A 21,635-nucleotide genomic window follows, 5' to 3' on the forward strand; every position below is an offset into this window, starting at 1 on the left:
CGTGAGTATCACAGACCGACCTGCATATCATGTAACTTCGAACTGGGTCGTTCGATTCCTTCAGGCTTCCTGAGTTTAGTTAGCGGCATCTGCTAATGCTAGAAATGTGTTTTGAAGATACTGTATCATTTGGCCAAGAAAATGGAGGGCCAGATGGCTTTGAAAGAATATTAAATGGCAGAAGGCTTTTTTTTTTGGAATGGTTCATTGTTTCTGGAGTTCGAGCTTATATTTCTTAGTATCCTCTTTGGGGTAAAATTTTGCTATTTTTATCCAACAATAAAGAACATGCATAATTTCAGTATAGTTTCTAAGATAAAAACAATGAAAGCCATTTGCACAATTGTAAATTTGATTTTTAATATTTTGATGGCATGGTGGTTACCATTTTTTTTCTTACTGACATATTCTGTTTTATTAGGGATAGCATGTTTACTATTAGCTTTCAATAATGTATTCCTATGTGGAAGGAAAATTTTTGAAAACTGGAATGATAGCCTTTGCTCTGTAACTTGGAAACTTAAATGTGTCATGAGAGGATTCAAAGAATGAATGCTGATATTTAATGTCTGTAAAATTAATGTTATGATGTACAAAAAATTCTTAGAATGATGCCTGGCTCATTATAACTGTTCAATAAGTTTAATTGCTCTTATAAGTGAGCTCTAGATTCAGAAAGTGTTTCTTGTTAGATGTCTCAACTTGGCCCTCTCACAGGTATTTCAAACTTTATACATTCAAAGTTGAGTTATTTAATTATTCTCTCTTCCAAATCTGGCTCCACCCAAAGCCCTCTTCATCTTAGTAAATGATATCCCACGTTATTCAAGCCAGAAACCTGGAGCATCATACCTAATACCTTTCTCTCACTCAAGACTATATTCATCTATCACTAAGTCCTTTTCATTTCTCATTAAAAAAAAATATAATAGAGATGAGATTTTGCTATGTTGCCTAGGCTGGTCTTGAACTTCTGGCCTAAAGTGATCATCCCACCTCGGCCTCCCAAAGTGCTGGGATTATAGACTTGAAGCACTACGTCCAGCCCTCTTCATTTCATAGTTCAAAAAATATTGAAATTATCTACTGATCTCTATCCCTATTGACAAACCTCTAGACCAGAGCCACTAACCTCTGTACTATTGGCATTGTGAAGCCAGACAGTTCTTTGTTGTGAGAGGCTGACCCGAACATTGTAGGATTGTTAGCAGAATTCTGTTCTCTCCCCACTGTATGCCAATAGGATTCCTCCCAGCCAAAAATATCTTCAGTAATTGCCAAGTGTTCCATGGGGGCAAAATCTCTTCCAGTTGGGAATCCTTTGTTCCAGTACAAATTACTATCATTTTCCCCCCACAACTCCTACAAAGCTTTCTTACTGGTCTCTTCCCCCGTAAGAATAAGACCCTTCCTTTTACTTATTAAAGCCTTTCTCCACAGAGTAAGAGTACCAGTGAGGTCTTCGTAACATGTGAATCGGATCAATTCATCTCTTAGGCTAAACACTTTACCTGCCTCCCTTCATACTTAGGAAAAATACTTTCCACTGTTTTCATCTTCATGGAGTCCTGGTCCTTTCTTGTGTACCTCCCTCACTGTGCACCAGCCATGGTGGAATTCTTCCCACCTATACCAAGCATCTGTGCACTTCAGCACCTTCCTACGTGCTGTCGGCTGCCCAAAGTGCTCTGCAGTCTGACTCAGAACTCATCCATGTAGGAGCCTTCTATCACTTTTTATCAAAAGACTGGTTGTTTCCAACAATGCCTTAATCACAATTTTCAGTTACACACTTTGAACCTTAGTTTTGTTGTTTGTCTCACATGAGACTTTAAGTTCCCTAAAAGCAAAAGCAAATCTCTTTTATCCCTTGTTCATTATCAGCACCCATCAAGTGTCTTGCATGTAAGGGAAAATCAATGCATATTTGTAGAACGAATGAGTGATGAATGAATGAAACATATAAGGACTTTGGGTTGGTAACTGCTTTCCCTATTTCTTGCACTAGGGGGTGCCAAATGAAATAAGTAATATATATATTTAAAAATTTTTAAACAGTATTTGGGAGATTTGGATGTTCCTTTCCCATGACACCATTTAAACTCGGTAGCTCAGAGAATTGTTCTTCTCATTCCACAGTAGTTACCAAGCTCAAAGAGTTGTGATAATTAAATGAAAAATGCCTGCCAAGTGCTTAGTACAACAGTGCCAGGCAGTTAGAAATACTAAATGCTAATTCTTATTTTAATCTATTAAATTATGATAGAAAAACTCAGTTTATATCAGCCTTCTCGCCCAAATGGTTAGAGGAAGTAGTTCAAAGCTGAGAAGCGCTACTAACTTACATTTCCCTTGAGTGACTCCATTTGCATTGCCCAGGTTTTCGTTATTTGCATAGAAACATATAACTTCTGACCCTTATCAAGATGTAATCACATGCAAAATAAAATAAGATTTGAAGAATAAAGTGTTTAATGAAAATATTAGATTGACTTTAAGTTAACCCTTGATATTCTAATTCCTAAATAAAAAATGTCATATAATGAGATACTTATCTGAAAATTGTCCAGACTCCATTTAAATTTATTAGGGTTTCTCAAAAGCCCCATTACTGTGAAGATATTATGACACATTTCACTAAGTTGGAATGGCTACAGGTTCAGTGTATCCTTTTGCCAATATAGAAGCCGAATCTTGAGTAGTGGTGTCAAAAGCGAAGATGTTGCTTTGATTTTTTTCAGCGTATTTCAAGCCGCAAGCTATTTACAGCCTTCACTTCATCCAGTATGCTGAAATTCTACCATCTAAGGGCATTAAAACCTCTTAGATGGGCCGGGCGCGGTGGGTCACGCCTGCAATCCCAGCACTTTGGGAGGCCGAGGCAGGTGGATCACGAGGTCAAGAGATCGAGACCATCCTGGTCAACATAGTGAAACCCCGTCTCTACTGAAAATACAAAAAATTAGCTGGGCATGGTGGAGCGTGCCTGTAATCCCAGCTACTCAGGAGGCTGAGGCAGGAGAATTGCCTGAACCCAGGAGGCGGAGGTTGCGGTGAGCCGAGATCGCGCCATTGCACTCCAGCCTGGGTAACAAGAGCGAAACTCCATCTCAAAATAAATAAATAAATAAATAAATAATAAATAAATAAACAAAACCTCTTAGATGAAGTATATGAACAATGATGGGTGTCTTGAAGATATCCATTTCTTATGTACAGAGCAAGAGATTATTTTTCATACTGCAAAGAAGTTGTAGTTACAAAGTGGAGTAGTTGTTTACCATTTGCTGCTCTCCCTTTAGATATTCAAATTGCCCCGACTTCTTTATTTTTCTGTGACATTTATATCTTTGTGCCCATTAGATCATCACAATGAAATGCAGTGTTTATTCTTAAGTTCCAAGAAGGTATGTTACCACCTTCCCAAGCCTTTGCCCAAGGAGCCATTATAATTGGAAGAAAAATATTCCAAAGGAAAGTTTACTGAGGACAAAAAAAAAGGACCCAAATAATAAAAATATTTTTGGCAGTCACTTCTATGATGGAACCAAATAAAATAACCCAGAGACTAGTTTGGGATTTCATTCATCCCTCATGTCAGACTAGTTAGCTCAGTTGGGTATGAGATGATATCAGGAAGACACCATATTATCCAAATTGTAGCACTCTTTGGGCCTGTTAGCTTTGTGGAAGCAAATAACCATCTTGCAAGCAAAAGCTTTTGTTCAAAGGGCAGCCTGGCCTAGGGACTCTAGAGAAATAATTTCAAGTTGTCTGTAGCAGTCAAAACACACTATTCAAGAGTTTTGCCCTGTAATGATAGGGTTCTATTATTTTTCAAGGAGATATATTTCCGTATACCTTTGTCTCTCTATGCATATATTACACTAAACTTCAGGATAGCATCATATATGAGGTTGGTGCAAAAGTAACTGCAGTTCTTGCCATTAAGTGTAAAACTGTAATTACTTTTGCACCAACCTAATAGTTTGAAGTAGGGATTGGGTGGGGAGGAGAATCAGGAGCTTATCAATATGCTCATCAACATGTCATCTTGGTTGTCCTCCCCATCATTATTATCATCACCATCATCATTAATATCATCATCAACATCATCACTGCTCGCATGTTCTTATTATAAGGCAGGCACTAGATGATATTATTTGATGTAATCTTCCCAGTCATTTATTCAGGTAGGCTTAATTATCCCCATCTTATAGTTAACAAAACCATGGATCTGAGAGACTATCCAAACTCATGCAAGAACACCCAGTTAGTAAATTTCAGAGCAAGGATTCAAAGCCAGGTCTCTCTGATGCTCAAGTTCATGATCTGAATGGACACCTACATGTGTATGCTAACCTCAGAGTGACGGGCCTTCCAGCTTCTGCTCTATGCTATCTGTGTGTCCAAAGATTGAGTTATTTTTTTCTAACAAACACTTTATTGTGGAAAAGTTTAAAACTCTTTTGAGGGGAAACTTACAGTGACCCAATTTCTCATGACCTAGATTCTCCCAGTTAGCTTATAACTAATACCCTAAAAAAATACATTATGAAACACATTTCTCAATTCCCCTAAAGAGTACACAGTGCTCTATGTCCAGGTACAAATGAAATGAAAGCTACTTCTTAGACATCTGACACTCAGCAATGCAGTAAAGATAAATTCTGCCTTTCTACAAGAAAAACCAAAAAACATATCTTTAGGAATTTTCTCCTTCCTTCCTTCCTTCCTTCCTTCCTTCCTTCCTTCCTTCCTTCCTTCCTTCCTTCCTTCCTTCCTTCCTTCCTTCTCTCTCTCTCTCTTTAAATTTATTAGGGTTTCTCAAAAGCCAGCCAGCCAGCCTGCCTGCCTGCCTGCCTTCTTTCCTTCCTTCCTTCCTTTTCCTCTTTCTTTTTCCTGAGCTGGAACACAGCGGCATGATCTCCACTCACTACGATCTCTGCCTCCCACATTCAGGCAATCCTCCTACCTCAGCTTCCCAAGTAGCTGGGACTATAGACACGCACCATCATGCCTGGCTACTTTTTGTATTTTTAGTAGAGACGAGGTTTCCCCATGTTGCCCAGACTGGTCTTGAACTTCTGAGCTCAAGTAATCTATCTGCCTTGGCCTCCCAAAGTGCTGGGATTATAGGTGTTAGCTACTGCACCCAGCCAGATTATTTTTCTAAGAGTATGTCCCTTATTTTTGCATGTAAGGAGGGGAGGTGAAGATTCAGTGGCTCTATTTCAGGGATACTGTGAAGGTGTACTTAATAATAACAGTAGCTAACATTATTGAGAATTTACTATGCACTTAGGAGAATATCAGTCAATGATTTAATTTTTTTTCTGTACAGCTAAATATTTAACAAGTCAGTACTCAGGGCATCAGGAGACACCAAGATGGTCAAGAGACAGCACAGCAATGATTGGGATGCAAATCATCTACATACAGGCTCATCATCGTTTGTCTTTCCTGGTAAAGAGTGGACAAGAGCTGTACTTACTGCTTTTGAGCAAATAGTAAGTAGGAAGGCAGATAATTTCTCTTGTATATGACTCTTTTCAGTTGCCTTCAAATCAGAGTAATACTTATTTTGAGGTGGCATATTCTAGTGTCTTACATTGTACTCAAACAGGCTGTGGCTACTTCTCTATCGTCATTAATCTTTTCATCATCTTCTTATTCCTCTTAGCACAGTTGGGCCATAACATGTTATCTTCTATGCCTGTGAATAGGAAAATGCAGGCAGCTAACAAGAAGAGAGACATCATCCTCCTGTGAGTGGTAGGCATCCGGGCCTGGCCTGCATGAAACTGGAGGCATAACCAACCCTTTGTGTCTGCCGAAAGAAGTCTGCCATGGACCAGAGGCCTGCATCAGAAAGGCTTCAAAAGGAATAGAACATGAATTCACAGCCTGAGGCTGAACAGCTCTTGCAGCAATTCTTCCCCATGATGCCGACATGACTTTCTGTGCTGAAGTTGTCACTTCAACTGTATTAGTCTCTTCTGCCCTCTCATTCATCTCATAACTCTTCTGAAGCCTTGCCCTCCATCACTGTCTTGCCTTTCCAATATTGCTGTAATCTGGCCTCTTGTGACATTTCAGGCATATCTTGCTGATGTTCAGGGTAAGCATGCCAATGGAGCCTCAGATAAACTTCTATTTTCTTGCCATTAGTACTCAAACTGAGTTGTTGACACCAGTCCCGCAAAGTGTCCTGAGACACCTTATTAATGGAAGGCAAAATGGTCAGCAAGGGAAGGGCTGGTATTTTGCATGTAGCTTTTTGTGGAGCTGTAAATTGTTCATTTGTTTGAAGTAGATGACCTTGATTGTGTTTCGTAGGCTTCTCCAGTTTGACATCAGAAGTTGAAGAAACACTTGGTTCCATTGTTTCCATATTTGGGTCATCATTAACTGGCACCAATGTCAAAATCACACTTTCCCCCTCAAACAGATTCTTGCTGCTATCCAAATTTGAGTCTGACATTTTCGGTAACACCTCTGTCTCATCCATTTGGTGGTAAATTTTTAAAAAATTAGGCCGCTGCAGTGGCTCATGCGTGTAATCCCAGCACTTTGGGAAACCCAGGCATGCAGATTGCTTGAGTCCAGGAGTTTGAGATCAGCCTGGGAAACATGGTGAGACCCCCATCTCTACCAAAAAATACAAAAATTTGGTGGGCGTTCTGATGTGCTCCTATAGTCCCAGCTACTTGGGAGGGAGTGGTGGGAGGATTGATTTAAATGTTTTATGAACACATGTATATGATATAATTTCTGAGTTTACCTGCTTTTTATTTTATATGTGAGGATTCTAAGGGCAGCAATGATATTTGATCCCCACAGCTCCTGTAGTTCTTTGTACATAACTACCTATCAAATGATATTGACTTATTACTATCGCAGCAGACTTACTATAGTTTCTAGTTTATGCTCTTCACAGGTAATGTCTTCTTTGATTCTTGTTATATGCATAGAACCCAGCACAGTGCTAAGAATATAGTAGGGACACATTATTAATAGTTGATTAACATTGTGTTAGGACTAAAACTTACTTTGTACTATTTACTGTGTTCTGCACTGTATTAGATGTGTAGCATGTACTCAAACATATTTCATACATTCCAATGGAAATAAAATAAATGTCCGCTGGAAATTTCTAGACTGTCCTTTAGCTAAAAGAGTAAAGATTTGATCTTATTTGACTACTTGCTGTTTTGCTCCCTGGTAATGGATTTGCACTGATCCATCCACCCAGTTCCACTCTGTTACTTGAAATGGGGCTGCCCATAGAGTGGGGCTAATCATAGCAATAACATCTTAGACCTTGAGTAAAGGGAACTTCCCCCTACACAGATCAAAACTATCACCTTCACTTCTTTAGTTATTGCTATAGTAATATCAAAAAACAGTCTTGCAATAATAGAAGGATAAGTTCAGGGGCAAGTGAATACCATCTTGTCAGAAACTTTATATGAAAATGCTGGATGTGTCCAGAACCTGCCTCTTGGCACCCCATCAAATTAAGCTGTATTTCCTAAAATGAAGTCTGAGTTGCCAGGTGATACATAGGGCCACTTTGTAGGCAAAGGCATTTTTTTAATTCTCAGAAGCCAGTCTCAAAATATTCATGACATGGGCTAAAACAAAAACAAAAAAATCACCCTTTTGAGTGAGGCTTATAAAAGAAATTTCAGTATAGAATGACTTTGAATAGCAAAGCAGCCAGTAAAAGGAAGCGGAAAAATGAGCCTGTTATATTCAGGAATGTTGTTTTGCAGCCTTGTATAGTAGACAGACTAACAACTTGCTATTGGAAGACCTAAATGTAAGTAGCAGTTTGGATCCTCCATGTTGACCTTTAACAAGTGATAACCTTCCTGAGTCTCAGTTTCCCCATCTGTAAATCAGGGATAAATCTCTTGACCCAGTACAATGGTGTCAGAAGGGTCATTGAACAAGTCTCATGTTTGTAAAGCGTCTCAAATGTAGACGTTTCACACATTCAGCGAATGAGGTTTTGTTTAATGTTCCTTAGAACAACTAACGAGACAGAAAGAAGTTAATTACATTGCTTTAGATTTTTGTTCCATTGCTAGACCACACTTTTAATGCATGCTATACTAAAAATTAATATATATATTTTTATAAATTCTATAATGATCTTGCTTTAGCACAAGTATGGTGCATGGCACTTTCCTTCTGTTAAAAGCATTAATCTGCTTAATGTAAATATTTAAGTATGTAGCTTAATTTTTTGGTCTGGGGCAGCTCTAGAATGTCTTTAACTGATTTAGAAGCAGTGCAATGGGAAGCCTGGGCTGGGGGACCCCCTTCAGGTAGCATTTATGTAGAAGCTTGCTGTTTTTACTTGCATTATAATTTACTTGGAGGGGCTTTGGGCACACTGGGAGAGGTCATAAGAGTTAGAGCTATTGACTTCCACCCTGGCTGCAAGGTGTGTGCCTCATCCATAGTTGGCATTTCTTCATTTAAAAAATACTAGAGACCTCAAAAAAGGAAAATGGCCTGGGCCCTTTTTGACTTCTGAGATGCTCTGTGGAATTCCTGTGGTGACTGAATATGACCAGAATGAGGATCATTAAAAAATCTGGAGACAACAGATGCTGGAGAGGATGTGGAGAAAAAGGAACACTTTTACACTGTTGGTGGGAGTGTAAATTAGTTCAACCATTGTGGAAGACAGTGTGGCGATTCCTCAAGGCCTTTGAAATAGAAATTCCATTTGACCCAGCAATCCCATTACTGGTTATATATCCAAAAGACTATAAATTGTTCTACTATAAGGACACATGTACACGAATGTTTATTGCAGCACTGTTTACAATAGCAAAGACCTGGAATCAACCCAAATGCCCACTGATAATAGACTGGATTGGAAAAATGTGGCACATATACACCATGGAATATTATGCAGCAATCAGAAATGATGAATTTGTGTTGTTTGTAGGGACATGGATGAATCTGGAGAACATCATCCTCAGCAAACTGACACAAGAACAGAAATTGAAACACCGCATATTCTCACTCATAGGCGGGTGATGAAAAATGAGAACACATGGACACAGAAAGGGGAGTACTAAACACTGGGGTCTATTGGGGGGAAAAAGGGAGGGTCAGTGGGAGGGGGAGGTGGGGAGGGATAGCCTGGGGAGAAATGCCAAACGTGGGTGAAGGGGAAAAGGAAAGCAAAGCACACTGCCATGTGTGTACCTACGCAACTGTCTTGCATGCTCTGCTCATGTACCCCAAAACCTAAAATCCAATAAAAAATTTTAAAAAAAGAAATGTAAGAGATGGTAATTAGCAATTCAAGTGTCCATCGACAGATGAATATATAAACAATGTGTGGAAGATACATAAAATGACATATTATTTGGCCTTGAAAAAAAGAAAATTCTGACATGTACTACAACATGGGTGAGCCTGGAGGACATTACACTAAGTGAAATAAGCCAGTCACAAACAGACAAAAACTGTATGATACCACTTACATGAGTTATCTAGAGTAGTCAAATTTATTGAGTCAGAAAGTAGTATGGTGATTGCCAGGGGCTGAGAAGCAAGGAACGGTGAGTTATCCTGCAATGGAGTTTAAAGTTTCAGTTTTTTTACAAGATGGAAAAGTTCTGGAGAAGGATGATGCCGATGGTTGCACACCAATGTGAACATACTTAATGCTACTGAACTGTACTCTTGAAAACTGTTAAGATGGTAAATTCTGTGTTATGTATATTTTACCATAAACAAAAATTTAAAAAATTTTAAAAGGAAGTAATTGTTATTACTTATTTTAATCGATTAATTACCCAAAATAGACCAGTCAATGGAAATAATGTAGAACTATGACTCCAGTTTGGAAATTTAGAAAAAAAGAATGGAGCATCTAGATTTCCTTCCCTCCCTCCCTCCCTCCCTCCCTCCCTCCCTCCTGCCTTTCTTCCCTTCTACAATTATTTATTGAGCTTCCACTTGTTTACTGGTACTCTTTGAAGATCTGGGGAACTGGGACAAGAACAAAGTTCTGGCACTCACAGATTTTACATCCTAGTGGGAGTGTACAATAAACAGGAAAATAAATCAGGTCAGGTAGAGATAAATGCTGTGAAGAAAAACAGGCAGGGAAGGTCAGATAGACAGTCAAGGGGTAGCAGATGCTTCTTAGGGACCAAGGGAAGGCTTCTTTCAGAAAGGCCATTTGAACAGAAACTTGAAAGAAATGAGGGAGTAAGCTTGCACACACTTGAGAGAACAGCTGTTTCGAGACAGCAAGTGCAAAGGCCCTGAGTTTGGAGTGTGCTTGGTATGTCCAGGAGACATTCAGGTCTCCCTAGTGGTAGAGAATGATTGAGCAAGAGGAAGGATGGTAAGAGCAAAGGTTGGAGATACAGCTAAGGGCCAAATTAGTTAGGGCCTTGTGGGTCATGTTATAATGTAGGATCTCAGGCCTAGAAAAAATAAGTGACCAATTCTAATCACCAAACACACTGCTCTTCCACTCTGGAAGCTCCACCTGGAATTTCTCTTGACTATATAGAGTCATGCTATAAACCTGGCCCAATTCTTCTCTGGTTCATCTTGCCAAAACCCACAGTTCAACATGTTAATTACACTGTATTAAAGATGTTTCATTCTCTCTTTCTTTAAGTCTGTGACTATATAGATAGGTATGCTTTGAAGGAAGTGCAGAAAGAGGCAGTGAGCTGAAGCTGAAGGACATTCTTCTGTTGTGATGGTTAATTTTAATGTGTCAACTTGACTGGGCTAAGGGAGGCCCAGAGTGCTGATAAAATATTATTTCGGATTGTATCTGTGAGAGTGTTTCTGGTAAGAGGTTAGCATTTGAATCAGTAGACTGAATACAGCATTTGAATCAGTAGAAAGTACAGAAGAACACTCTCACCAATACAGGTGGGCATCATCCAATCCACTTGAGGGCCCAAATAGAACAAGAAGGTGCAGATAGGGCAAATTTGATCTTTGTTTGAGCTGGAACATGCATCTTTTCCTGTCTTGGTGTGTACTCAACTTATACCATCAGCTCCCCTGGGGCTCAGATCTTCAAACAAACTGAATGACACCACTTCACTTGTAATTCATTTTGGAATGGTTTTTAAGTGACATCTAAGAAGAATTTGATAAGAGTTGTAATGTGTACAATAAGGCAAGCTTAAGTTCTATATTTGAACATATTTTAAAAAGCTATGCATATTAGATTCACAGAATTATACTTTCCATCAAATGTTTTTACATTTGCAAAACAGATCCCCAGCTAGCAGACTTTTGGTTTTCAGGTATGCTGTGTGTGTCTTTGTGCTAGTTACTTTGTTTTTTGAAACCAATGCTTTTTAGGTTATTATTTAGTATTGGTTTCTACTTATGGACACTGAGGGCTTTTTTTCCCTCAGAGTTTTAAACATGCTTTATTTTCTAGCCACACAAATCAAATTCAAATCTTCAATGGGGCAGAGCTAGCAGGCAATTGCTCTAACTAGAAATTGCTCCATGGTTCTGTAGCTACTTACAGATGCTTCCCCATCTGTGAATAGCAGACAATTCACTTGGCCCACCTCCCCAAATTGTTGTTTGGTGAACTGAGAGTTTTAGAAGTAAAAGGGCCTATGCAAATGCCAGGCATAGTTATTTCTGATCTGCATTCAATGGAAGAAGTCCTCAGCTCTAAAATGCTCTTTGTGGCTGCGAAAGTGCTGGGATCATGGTCTTCAAACACAGTAGTATGACAGCCTTGTCTCTGACTTCTACACCATTGCCAGAGCAATCCTGTCACTTCTGTTTTGAAATCTCTTCATTGACTCTTAAGCACTTACAGGACAAAACCTAAGCTCTCCTTAGCATGGCTGAAAGGGCTCTTTGCTGTCTCTTACCTCCCCTCCACGCACACCAGCCCTGGCTAGTGACTAAATGTAGCAGACCTTACGCAGCTCAGTTCTTTGCTGTATAGCTTTTGACCCCTTGGTCAGTATCTTGAAAAGGACTGGCCAAACACACAAGATCTCCTTCTTGGCTCCCTGTTTCTGCCTCCACTTTTTACATCCTAAATTCCAAAACCCTCAGTACTAGTAGGGAGAGTAACTGGTATGGAACAAATGTCTGCTTGGGTAGCAATGTTATTTTTTAAAGTGGGTATTGAAAAAACATTGCTGCTAGATGACTTTGGAATGTATTATACATCATAATTCCTTAGGCCCAGCCGTGTTCTCAACTTGAGTTTACTTAGGTTATTAGTGATGCTGTTTTGGGTGTCCTTGGTACACACCAAGAGAGTGGCAGGAAGAGCTGCTCAGCAGTGTGCAAGAAACCCAGTGACTTCTTTGAAATGAAGTGTTTCTTCTCACTAACTTTCAACATTGTGTTACAGGTATATAATTAATGGGCAATCAAGATCCTTTAATATCATTTCTTCTTAAAAATAGAATACAGTCAGTGTAACTGTGCTATTTGGTGAATCAACATGCATTTATCACATTTGCAAAGCCCTTGGTTAGATAATCATTCATATATAACCTCTGCATATTAGAGTTTCTAAGCTGTTTTCTTCCTTGCCATTTCTGTTTGTGTCTCCAGTAGCTTTATGTTCATTTTTGAAGGTATCAATGGGAGGACGTAGATAAAACCCTTTGCAAAGTGCAAATCCCTGTGCAAATGTGAGGGTTTACAATTGCGATTTAACCACTGGTTGTACAGTATCCTTCTGCCCGTTAAACTGCTTCTTGGTTGATATGGATCAAGAAAACGGCTAACTAATCTACTGACTTCTCAGTATCTTCCAGCTTCTTTAGAAGTTTTCTGGGAAAGGAAGGAAACCACAAATGAGGTTCACTCTTTACAAATCTGTCTCCTCACTCCATGCCCTGCCAGTCGGGGAATACTCAAAACATGGGCTTTAGCAGAGATAAAACTTGAGACTCCTATTTCTTGCAGGGTGGAGTTCGGATCCCCATATGTCACATATCAGTGTGTGAACATGAGCATGTTACTTCACCTCAGTGAGCTTTAGTCATCTTACCTGTAAAATAAGAACAATAAGAATACCTTCCCTGCTTGTATCAAGTGAGATGGACTTGGTGCTTCATTTGTGTGATTTTCCATAGCAATCTTATAATCTATAAGTTGAGTCCTTGTACTGCCTCATAGTTGAAGAAACTGAGGTAGGAAAAGATGAAATGACGTGTTCATGTTAATATAAATAGGATGTAGAAAACCTAGTATTTGAACCCAGGTAGTCTAACTCCAGAGTCTGTGCTCAGCCAGTAGTCTATGTTTGATTTGCCATTTCCCCCACCCCACTCCATATTCTTTTTCCTACAAGTTGAAGAACCACCAGGGATGCTCTAATGATAGGAACTCACATTCCTGGGGCACATATCATGTGCTGGGATTTTTTTTTTTTTTTTTGCTTTCTTTCACCTTTTACACTTCCTTTTTTATGTTCCCATAAAACTTTATTTATGGATACATATATTTCTCTTTTACATTTCTAAAAGTCCTAGGAGGGGAGGAAAGGCATTGACAGTGTTAACAGTTAAGGGAACGGAGGCTCTGAGAGGCTCTGAGAGGCTGGATTACCTAAAGTTTTCAAGGAGTTCTCTAGCTGCATAACCCAGACACATTCTATTTTCCACCACAGAAATTCTCCAAGCATGTAACAGTTATAAGGGCTTGAAATAGATGTGGCCTTGCCAAGATACATGGCAAAGACTTTCTGTTCTGTGATTGGAGAGCCCATGGCCACAAACCATCCTAATTGCATTGACTCAATGAAAACTACAATGAATGAAAATACTTTCTTCTTAAAAGAATCAATAACCACTTTTGTAGCCAGAGTCAAGGCTTATACACCATGGCACCCTCCTAAGCTTCTCCAAGTGCCGTAAGAGCCCTTGATGGTTTTCTGGTAGGAAATGTCCCCGACACTGACATCCTATTGCATGATAACAAGACAACAGTGGTAAGAAGGGGCTTTACTCCAAGATGTCATTGAGACATTGTCAGGTTCTAAAATAGTCACTTCCATCCAAAGTCTTCCAGGATAATTATAGCTTTGCTATTATTCCTGGCCTGGCTGTGATCCACGACTCTGCTCTCATTACCTCCTGCTGCTTCATCTTGGGTCTGATAGAGCCCTCTCACGTGGATATGGGGATCAGCTGAACATTTGAGCAGGTTCTGCCGACCAGCTCTCTTCTAGACACCTCTGAATATCTTGGGGCAAGTCAAGAGCAAAGAGAGTTAAGGAGCCAACCTTTAAACAAGAACAAAGGAACCAGAGCAAATGGAACATAATCTATGGGGCAGAAATGTGCTGTTATTTTTTCCCCAGGTTTGAGTATGTATTTATCGGCTGTTAGAAGGACCACCAGGTTTTAGGTAGATAAAATTCTCTACTGAAAGAGAAAGGAAAACACCCTCCCTGCCTTCCCCACATTTCTTTTTAAGGCCACAGTTGAATTTATGCTCACCTTCCACAGTGAGGCACAGTGATGTTTTTCTAATTGTCTGGAGTCAGGTCTACCACACTTCCTTGACTGTATTCCTTCTTCCTGTCAGAGACAGGATCCTGTGGTCAGGCACGCAGCAGGCTCCAGACCAGCGTGCCAACTCAGAAGTCAGGAGCCACAGTGTCCCCCAGACATTGATCTGTGGCGCGGGGCTCAGGCTTCTGAACTGGGACGTGACTGGGGAGACGGAAAAAGCCCACACACCATGGCTGAATTCACGGAGTCCTCTGCCTCTCTGCTGCCCTACAATGGTACAGTCACATGGCTCTAATGACAGGGACACGTTCTGAGAAATGTGTCATTAGGCGATTTTGAGGTTGTGCCAACATCAAAGAGTGTACTTAACAAACCTAGATGGGATAGCCTACCATCCTAATGGTGTAGCCTAATGTTCCTAGGCTACAAACCTATACAACATGTTACTCTCCCAGATACTGTAGGCAGTTGTAACACAGTGGTAATTACCTGTGTATCTAAATGTATCTAATCATAGAAAAGGCACAGTAAAAATGTGGTATTATAATTTCATGAGACTACCATCATATATACAGTCCATCGTGAATTGAACATCGTTATATGGTGCATGACTGCATTTGATTGCCCTTAAACAGTATTCTGGATCTTTAAAGGGGGCTTGGCCATCAGTCCACACAGAGAGAGGAGGCTGAACTTTATCACCCAGAATCTTAGTTTCCTTATCTGTAAAATGGGAATAATTATATCATGGGAAATGGTTGTCAGGAATTATTTGAGATAATGCTAGTAAAGCAGCCAGCACTGCTCATGGTAGTGATGTATACAGGTTAAGTATTACTTATTCAAAATACTTCAGACCAGAACTGTTGCAAATTCCAGATGTTTTCAGATTTTGGAATATTTGTATATACATAATGATATATTTTGGGGATGGTAGTCAAGTCTAAACATGATTTTTAAAAATGTTTGATATGCATCTTATACTTATTGCCCAAAGGTAATTTTATATAATATTTTTTATTGTTCTGTGCATAAAATAAAGTTTGGACTATATGTTAACTGAGGTCAGGTGTGGAATTTTCCACTTGTGGCATGATATTGGTGCTCAAAACTGTTCAGGTTTTAGAGTATTTTGGATCTTAAATTTTAGATTAGAGATGTTGAATCTGTACAACATCACTAGCATAGGCAGTGCTGGCTGCTTTACTGGCAGTATCTCAAATAAATCCTCACTACTACTTCCTATAATAGAATTGTTCTCATTATTCCCATTTTACAGATAAGGAAGCTAATGTTTGTGGAGATAAAGAAACTTGTCTCAGGTTACCCTATATCTTGGTTTATATACTGCCTTTAAGCAGATCTCATGACAAGGATTCAAGGGAAAAGAGTTTATTTGAGATGTTCAGGAAGTACCAGTAGGCCCATGGGAAAGTTAGGCATGGAAGAGAAGTTTGCTAATACAGGACATAATATACCAGTGAGTTTCCAGAGTGTCACCCCTCAGGGAAACTCTGGAAAACAGTGTAAGAACAGATACCCCAGAGATACGCCTTAAAAAGGAAGAGGAATCTGGAATATATTTTTACACCAGCTTCTGCCAGTCATTGGTTAAGGGTAGGTGGTGTGGAAATGGTGTGTTCATTCTTCAGTTTGGACAAAGCTCCTACCAGGGCTTCCTAGAAAGCCCCCAGGCTGAGAGATCCAGATACTTGTAGTTGGAAGCCAGCTAGCCTGCACCAAAGTAGTGAGCCTCAAAGAATTTGTTAAGAACCAGCACTTCCTGCTACATACACTTAATGGAAAAGCCAAGGACACAGCACTCCTGGTGACCTCTTGTCACAGAATAACCCAACCCAAAACTCAGGGGCATAAAACAACCATTACATTTATTCATGAGTCTATGGGTATGCAAGTTGCGCTGAGTTCAGCTGGACCATTCTTCTGCTGGTCTCACTTGGGGTCACTCATGGGACTGTACTCATCTTGTAGCCTAACTGGAGTCACTTATTCTAAGGAGACCTCAGCTAGTATAGCTCTTCTGTTCATGTGGTCTCATCCTCCAGCAGCTAGACCACGGGTTAGCAAACTTTTCTGGTAAAGTGCCAGATAGTATTTTCAGCCTTGCAGGGCAGTCAATCGCTGATGGAACTACTAAACCCTGTTGTAGCATACAATAAAACATAGAAAATGCATAAACAAATGGGCATGGCTGGGCTCCAATAAAACTATATTTACAGACTATATTTACAGGAGGTATGCCAGATTGTGCTCATGGGCCATATCATGCTGATCCCTAAGCTAGGCCAAACTTTATCACACAAGGCTGCACACTCAGAGAGAGTCAAAGCAGAGGCTACAAGACCTCTTAAAGCCTAAGCTCAGAAGTCAGACAGCATTCTGTTGGTCAAAGCAAATCACCACACCAGCCCAGACCCAAGGGTGGGGCAGTAGACTTTGCCTCCTGATGGAAAACTCTGCAACATCATTGCAAAGGGATGCACATTCAAGGATGCAAGGAATATTTGTGTCCAACTTTACCAATAATCTACCCTCTACTCCAGGTCTGTTTTGGATTCCAGAGTCCTCTATACTTAACTACCACATTCTCCTCCCTCTTTATTTTGCCTCATGTATCTCATTGAGGGATGAGTTCAGGAAGCCCAGTAGATCCTGACAGCTTTAGATCATATTCAGTCCAAAATTCAAACAAGGTTCTTGCTGCTCCAGATAATGAACCTTGCATCTTTGATGTGTTAAATCTCAACCTTAGAAATGTAGCTTCAAGGACCATGAGACTTTTCTAATCTAGTCAGTTGCCTCTTACAGGAAGGAGTCCGCTCTGCCAGTTGCCCAGCAAAAGATCATTGATAGTCTGCTTGATGACTGCATTGGACAGAATCTCACTACTCCAGTCTTTTTTCCTTCAGTTACCCATATGTTTCAGCCATCCCTCCATTAATTGAGTCATTCAGCAAGTATTTATTGAGCACCACCTGTGTACTAGGCCCTGCTTTAAGAGAGGTACAAGTAAACCTAGTAGCTTCCCTCCCGGAGATTATAGTCAGTTCATTTCCAGTGCGGCATCTGTTCTCAAGTTTCTTCCTTAATTATATGATTCGTACTTTGTCCTTTATGGTCTTTGTTCTATTAGGTCTAGAAGAGTTGTTCTTAACTCACTGAAAATATTTAGAAACACTCTCCCCACCCCACCTTTACTGTCCTGAGATGAATTTCACATATACATAGAAATCTACACAATTGCAAGGAAAAAAACTCATAATGTACTAGCTATAACAAAAGGAGAACTTAAAGGAGAAGTAACTGATATTAATATGATGCATATTTAATAGGTAAATTTTCTAAGATTAAATTAGATAAGGAACAGGAATAATTGGATGTTAGTACTATATGTAGAATCACTGTTTATACAAGAGGTAGGCAGATATTTCTCCAAAGGATCAGATAGTAAATATTTTAGGCTTTGTCGCCATACTCAATTCTGCTGTTATAGTGTGAAATCAGCCATAGGTAATGTGTAAATGAGTGGTCATAGGGTGTTTCAATAAAACTTTATTTACAAAAAAGATGATAGGCTGCATTTGGCCAGCTCACCATAGTTTGACTCCTACTGTATACAATAGCTACAGATGAAGACTGATAAGGATAGGTTATGTTATGTGGACATTCAAATATCATTGGGGCATTACAGTCAGTCATATGGTTTTTCAAAATGGAACTTTTTGGCAGAGTTCTGAAGAACATAAAGCAAAATACTCTCAATCTACAGAGTAGTTTCTTTTCTGGAAAATTTAATGTATATCACCTAGCCCCTTTTTAGGTAGCTTTAGATAATTATAAACAGGTTTTCCACCTATATGAGGTCCTATAGTGAGGACTAAACTGGGCACTGAGCGAGGTTTTGCCTCCTTGATTCCTGCTCACTAAATGCCTCTTCTGCTCCCAGTCTTTGTGCCACTAAAAAATACCTCCATCCCCAATTTCCTAATGCTTTCCTCATTGCAAGTAACATCTCCTATTGAGAAGCAGAGTCCTAGGCACGCCCCCCGATTAGACTGCTAGGGCTGCCATACTGATTACCACAGGGTAATCAGTATGGGTAGCTTAAACAACAGAAATGTATATTATCACAGCTCTGGAGGCTGGAAGACTAGGATCAAGGTATTGGAGGTTTGGTTTCTTTTGTGACCTCCCTGCTTGGCTTGCAGATGGCCACCTTCTTGCTGCATCCCCACATGGTCTTTTCTCTGTGTGCACATGCTCCTGGTATCTTTTTCTCTTCTTATAAGGATACCAGATCTGTTGGATGAAGATCCCATTTTTAGGACTTCATTTAATCTTAATTACTTCCTTAAAGGTTCTATCTCCAAACACCATAACACTGAGGGTTAGGAATTCCACATAGGCATTTTGAGAAGCCACAATTTAGTTCCTAACATGCCCCAACATCATTGCCTAGCCATCTTCTCATTCTCCCTTTTCTCCATGGTCCAAGGGAATTTCAGGTTTCAATGCAACTTTCTTGGTCAATGGTAACAATAATAATAAAATATACTACTTTATAGGTTACCTTACATTTGGCAAAGTACATTTTCCTAAATAGCCAATGGCTTTTGAAATAGTCTGTTTCTTTTCTCATTTAATTTTTTAAAATTGTAAAGCATTTTAAATAGATAGAAAAATGCAGAGAATCATTGAGCAAATACTCATGTAGCCACCACCCAAATTGAACAAATAATAAGATTTTTGGCATATTTGATTCAGATTACGCTTATGAAATAAAATACTTCAGGTTCAGCTGAAGTGACTTCTATACCACTTCCCAATTTCATCCCCTTCCTCATTCCCTGAAGTGGATGTGTTTCCTCCATATCATTGTTTTTATATTTTCAGTCTATGTGCACATATCCATAAAATACATAAAGTCCAAGTCTATGTGTCTTAAAAATATTTTAGGTGGTATTGTACTAAACACATGTCATTCCACAATTTCCCTTTTCCACTTTATGTTTTCAAGAATTATCTATGTAGAGCTAATTCATTCTTTTTATTTTTATTTTTAATTTTTTTGGAGACAGGGTCTGGCTCTGTCACCTAGGCTGCAGTGCAGTGGTGCAATTTTGGCTCACTGCAACCTCCGCCTCCCAGGTTCAAGTGATTCTCCTGCCTCAGCCACTGGAACAGCTGGGATTCCAGGGATGCATCACCACACCCAGCTAATTTTTGTACTTTTAGTGGAGATGGGGTTTTACCACATTGCCCATGCTAATCTCAAACTCCTGACTTCAGGTGATCCACCTGCCCTCGCCTCCCACAGTGTTGTGATTATAGGTGTGAGCTACCGTGCCCGCCTGGCCAAGTCAACTTCTTATGAGTTGTTACCTGATATTTCATTGCATGAATATGCCACAGTTTATGTTTCCACTTCCCTATTAATGGGCATTAAGCTTAAGCTTATTTGCAAGTTTTCATATCATAAGTATTTGTGTATGTCACCTTGTGACCATGCAAGAAAAGAACTCTGACTATGAGTGGATTAATGGCACATATTCTCCCTGATATAGCAATGGGTATCTGAGGATTGTCACAGCACTTGAGTGATACCAGAGGGATCCAGGTTTATCCCCTCTCTCTTCTCTGCCTTCTGTAACAGGTGCACTTTTATCATCAGGTTTGTTTTATTCATGGTCACAAAATAGTTCCAGCACCTCCAGGCATCATGTCCGTGTTCTCGTCAGGAATAAGGGAAAGGAGCAAAAGGCCAATGGAACAGCCAGTCATATGGTCCTCGCAAACAAGTTTTCTTAGATACCCCACTCAGTGAGGCAGAGTGCTATTCACTTACACACCATTGGCCAGCACAGTGTCACGTGGTTCACCCCTCAGCCAATTACAGGAAACTTTCTAGAAGGCAGAATGGTGTACAAGAAAGCTGAGTCAGTTGACCAGTTGTATCTGCCATACTACCCAAGGAAGATTGGCTGGACGGCAGGATATTCACATCCCCAGGACTGCTAGATATTGGCAACATGATAGCCAATGTGGCTGACCCATATTATACCGCTACTAATGAAGTATAAAAGTTCCAGCTGGGCATGGTGGCTCACACTTGTAATTCTAGCACTTCGGGAGACCAAGTTGGGAAAATCACTTAAGGTCGTGAGTTTGAGACCAGCCTGGGCAACAAGGTGAGACCTTCCTGCTACTAAAGAAAGAGAGAAAGTTCTGCTTCCTCAAGTCAGAATCAAATAATTATGATTAATTTATCATTTGCATGATGCCAGATGAGATCACTTGCAAAAAAGAACAGATAAAGAAAACCCTGAAATGAATGCTTCCAGGCCCTTAAGCAGAGTGCCTAGAGCTTAGAGCCCACTCTAAGCCAGGCTTGTTGGATCCCTGTCCTGCCATTTACTGATAGACGATTCTGTTCAGGTTTTTCTGAGCCTTGATTTTCTCATCTGCAAATGGGGATACAAGTAGCATCTATCTCTATCTCCTAAAAATGTTAATGATTCAAAGGGATAATGCCTATAAAATGGATAACTTAGCACCAGCCATAGATGGAGGCTGCAGTCACTGTTTCATATTGAGATTAATGTTGGTACCTAGAGATTGCATGCCATATGTAGGCCCACAGTATTTTTTTTTTGAGTCTCAAATTAGGAAATAAATATGATACTTTTGAGTCTACTCATGGAAAAATAGAACATTTGAAATATGACCATTCTGAAGAATATAGAATGATTTCTAATATCTTAATATCTAATATTAAGATTTCTAATATCACAACAGAATGTTGTCTCTGCCTTCTATAACTTTGTTGAAAGTAGAGCTTGTTTCAAAATATGAGCCTCAAATAGGAAAAAAGAAATTGGGTAGACTAACTGAGACAAATGACCATTAACTGAATCCTTATCTGACTCCTCACTTTGTAGACAAACAGATGAGGACTTTTGTTGTTTTAATTTTTGCCTTTAAGCCCTCAGAAAACAAATTTTAGAATATGAACTTCAAACTTTTTAAATACCATTCAACAGTAAGAGTTAAGAGATGAATAATATGGAGAAGTGGGGAAGCAATGGAAATTATCAATAGATT

General features: G+C 39.6%; 1 long non-coding RNA gene and 1 pseudogene across 2 annotated transcripts in view; one reads left to right on the forward strand and one right to left on the reverse strand.

Annotated features, from left to right (window-relative positions):
* LOC144579555 (uncharacterized) overlaps positions 1-21,635 on the forward strand; it is a 127,336-nt gene that overhangs the window by 31,099 nt on the left and 74,602 nt on the right. The gene's annotated exons all lie outside the window — the stretch shown is intronic.
* On the reverse strand, positions 5,599-6,541 carry LOC100385037 (developmental pluripotency-associated protein 2 pseudogene; annotated as a pseudogene).

This window comes from Callithrix jacchus, chromosome 15 (assembly GCF_049354715.1).
Source record: "Callithrix jacchus isolate 240 chromosome 15, calJac240_pri, whole genome shotgun sequence".
Lineage (NCBI taxonomy): Eukaryota > Metazoa > Chordata > Mammalia > Primates > Cebidae > Callithrix > Callithrix jacchus.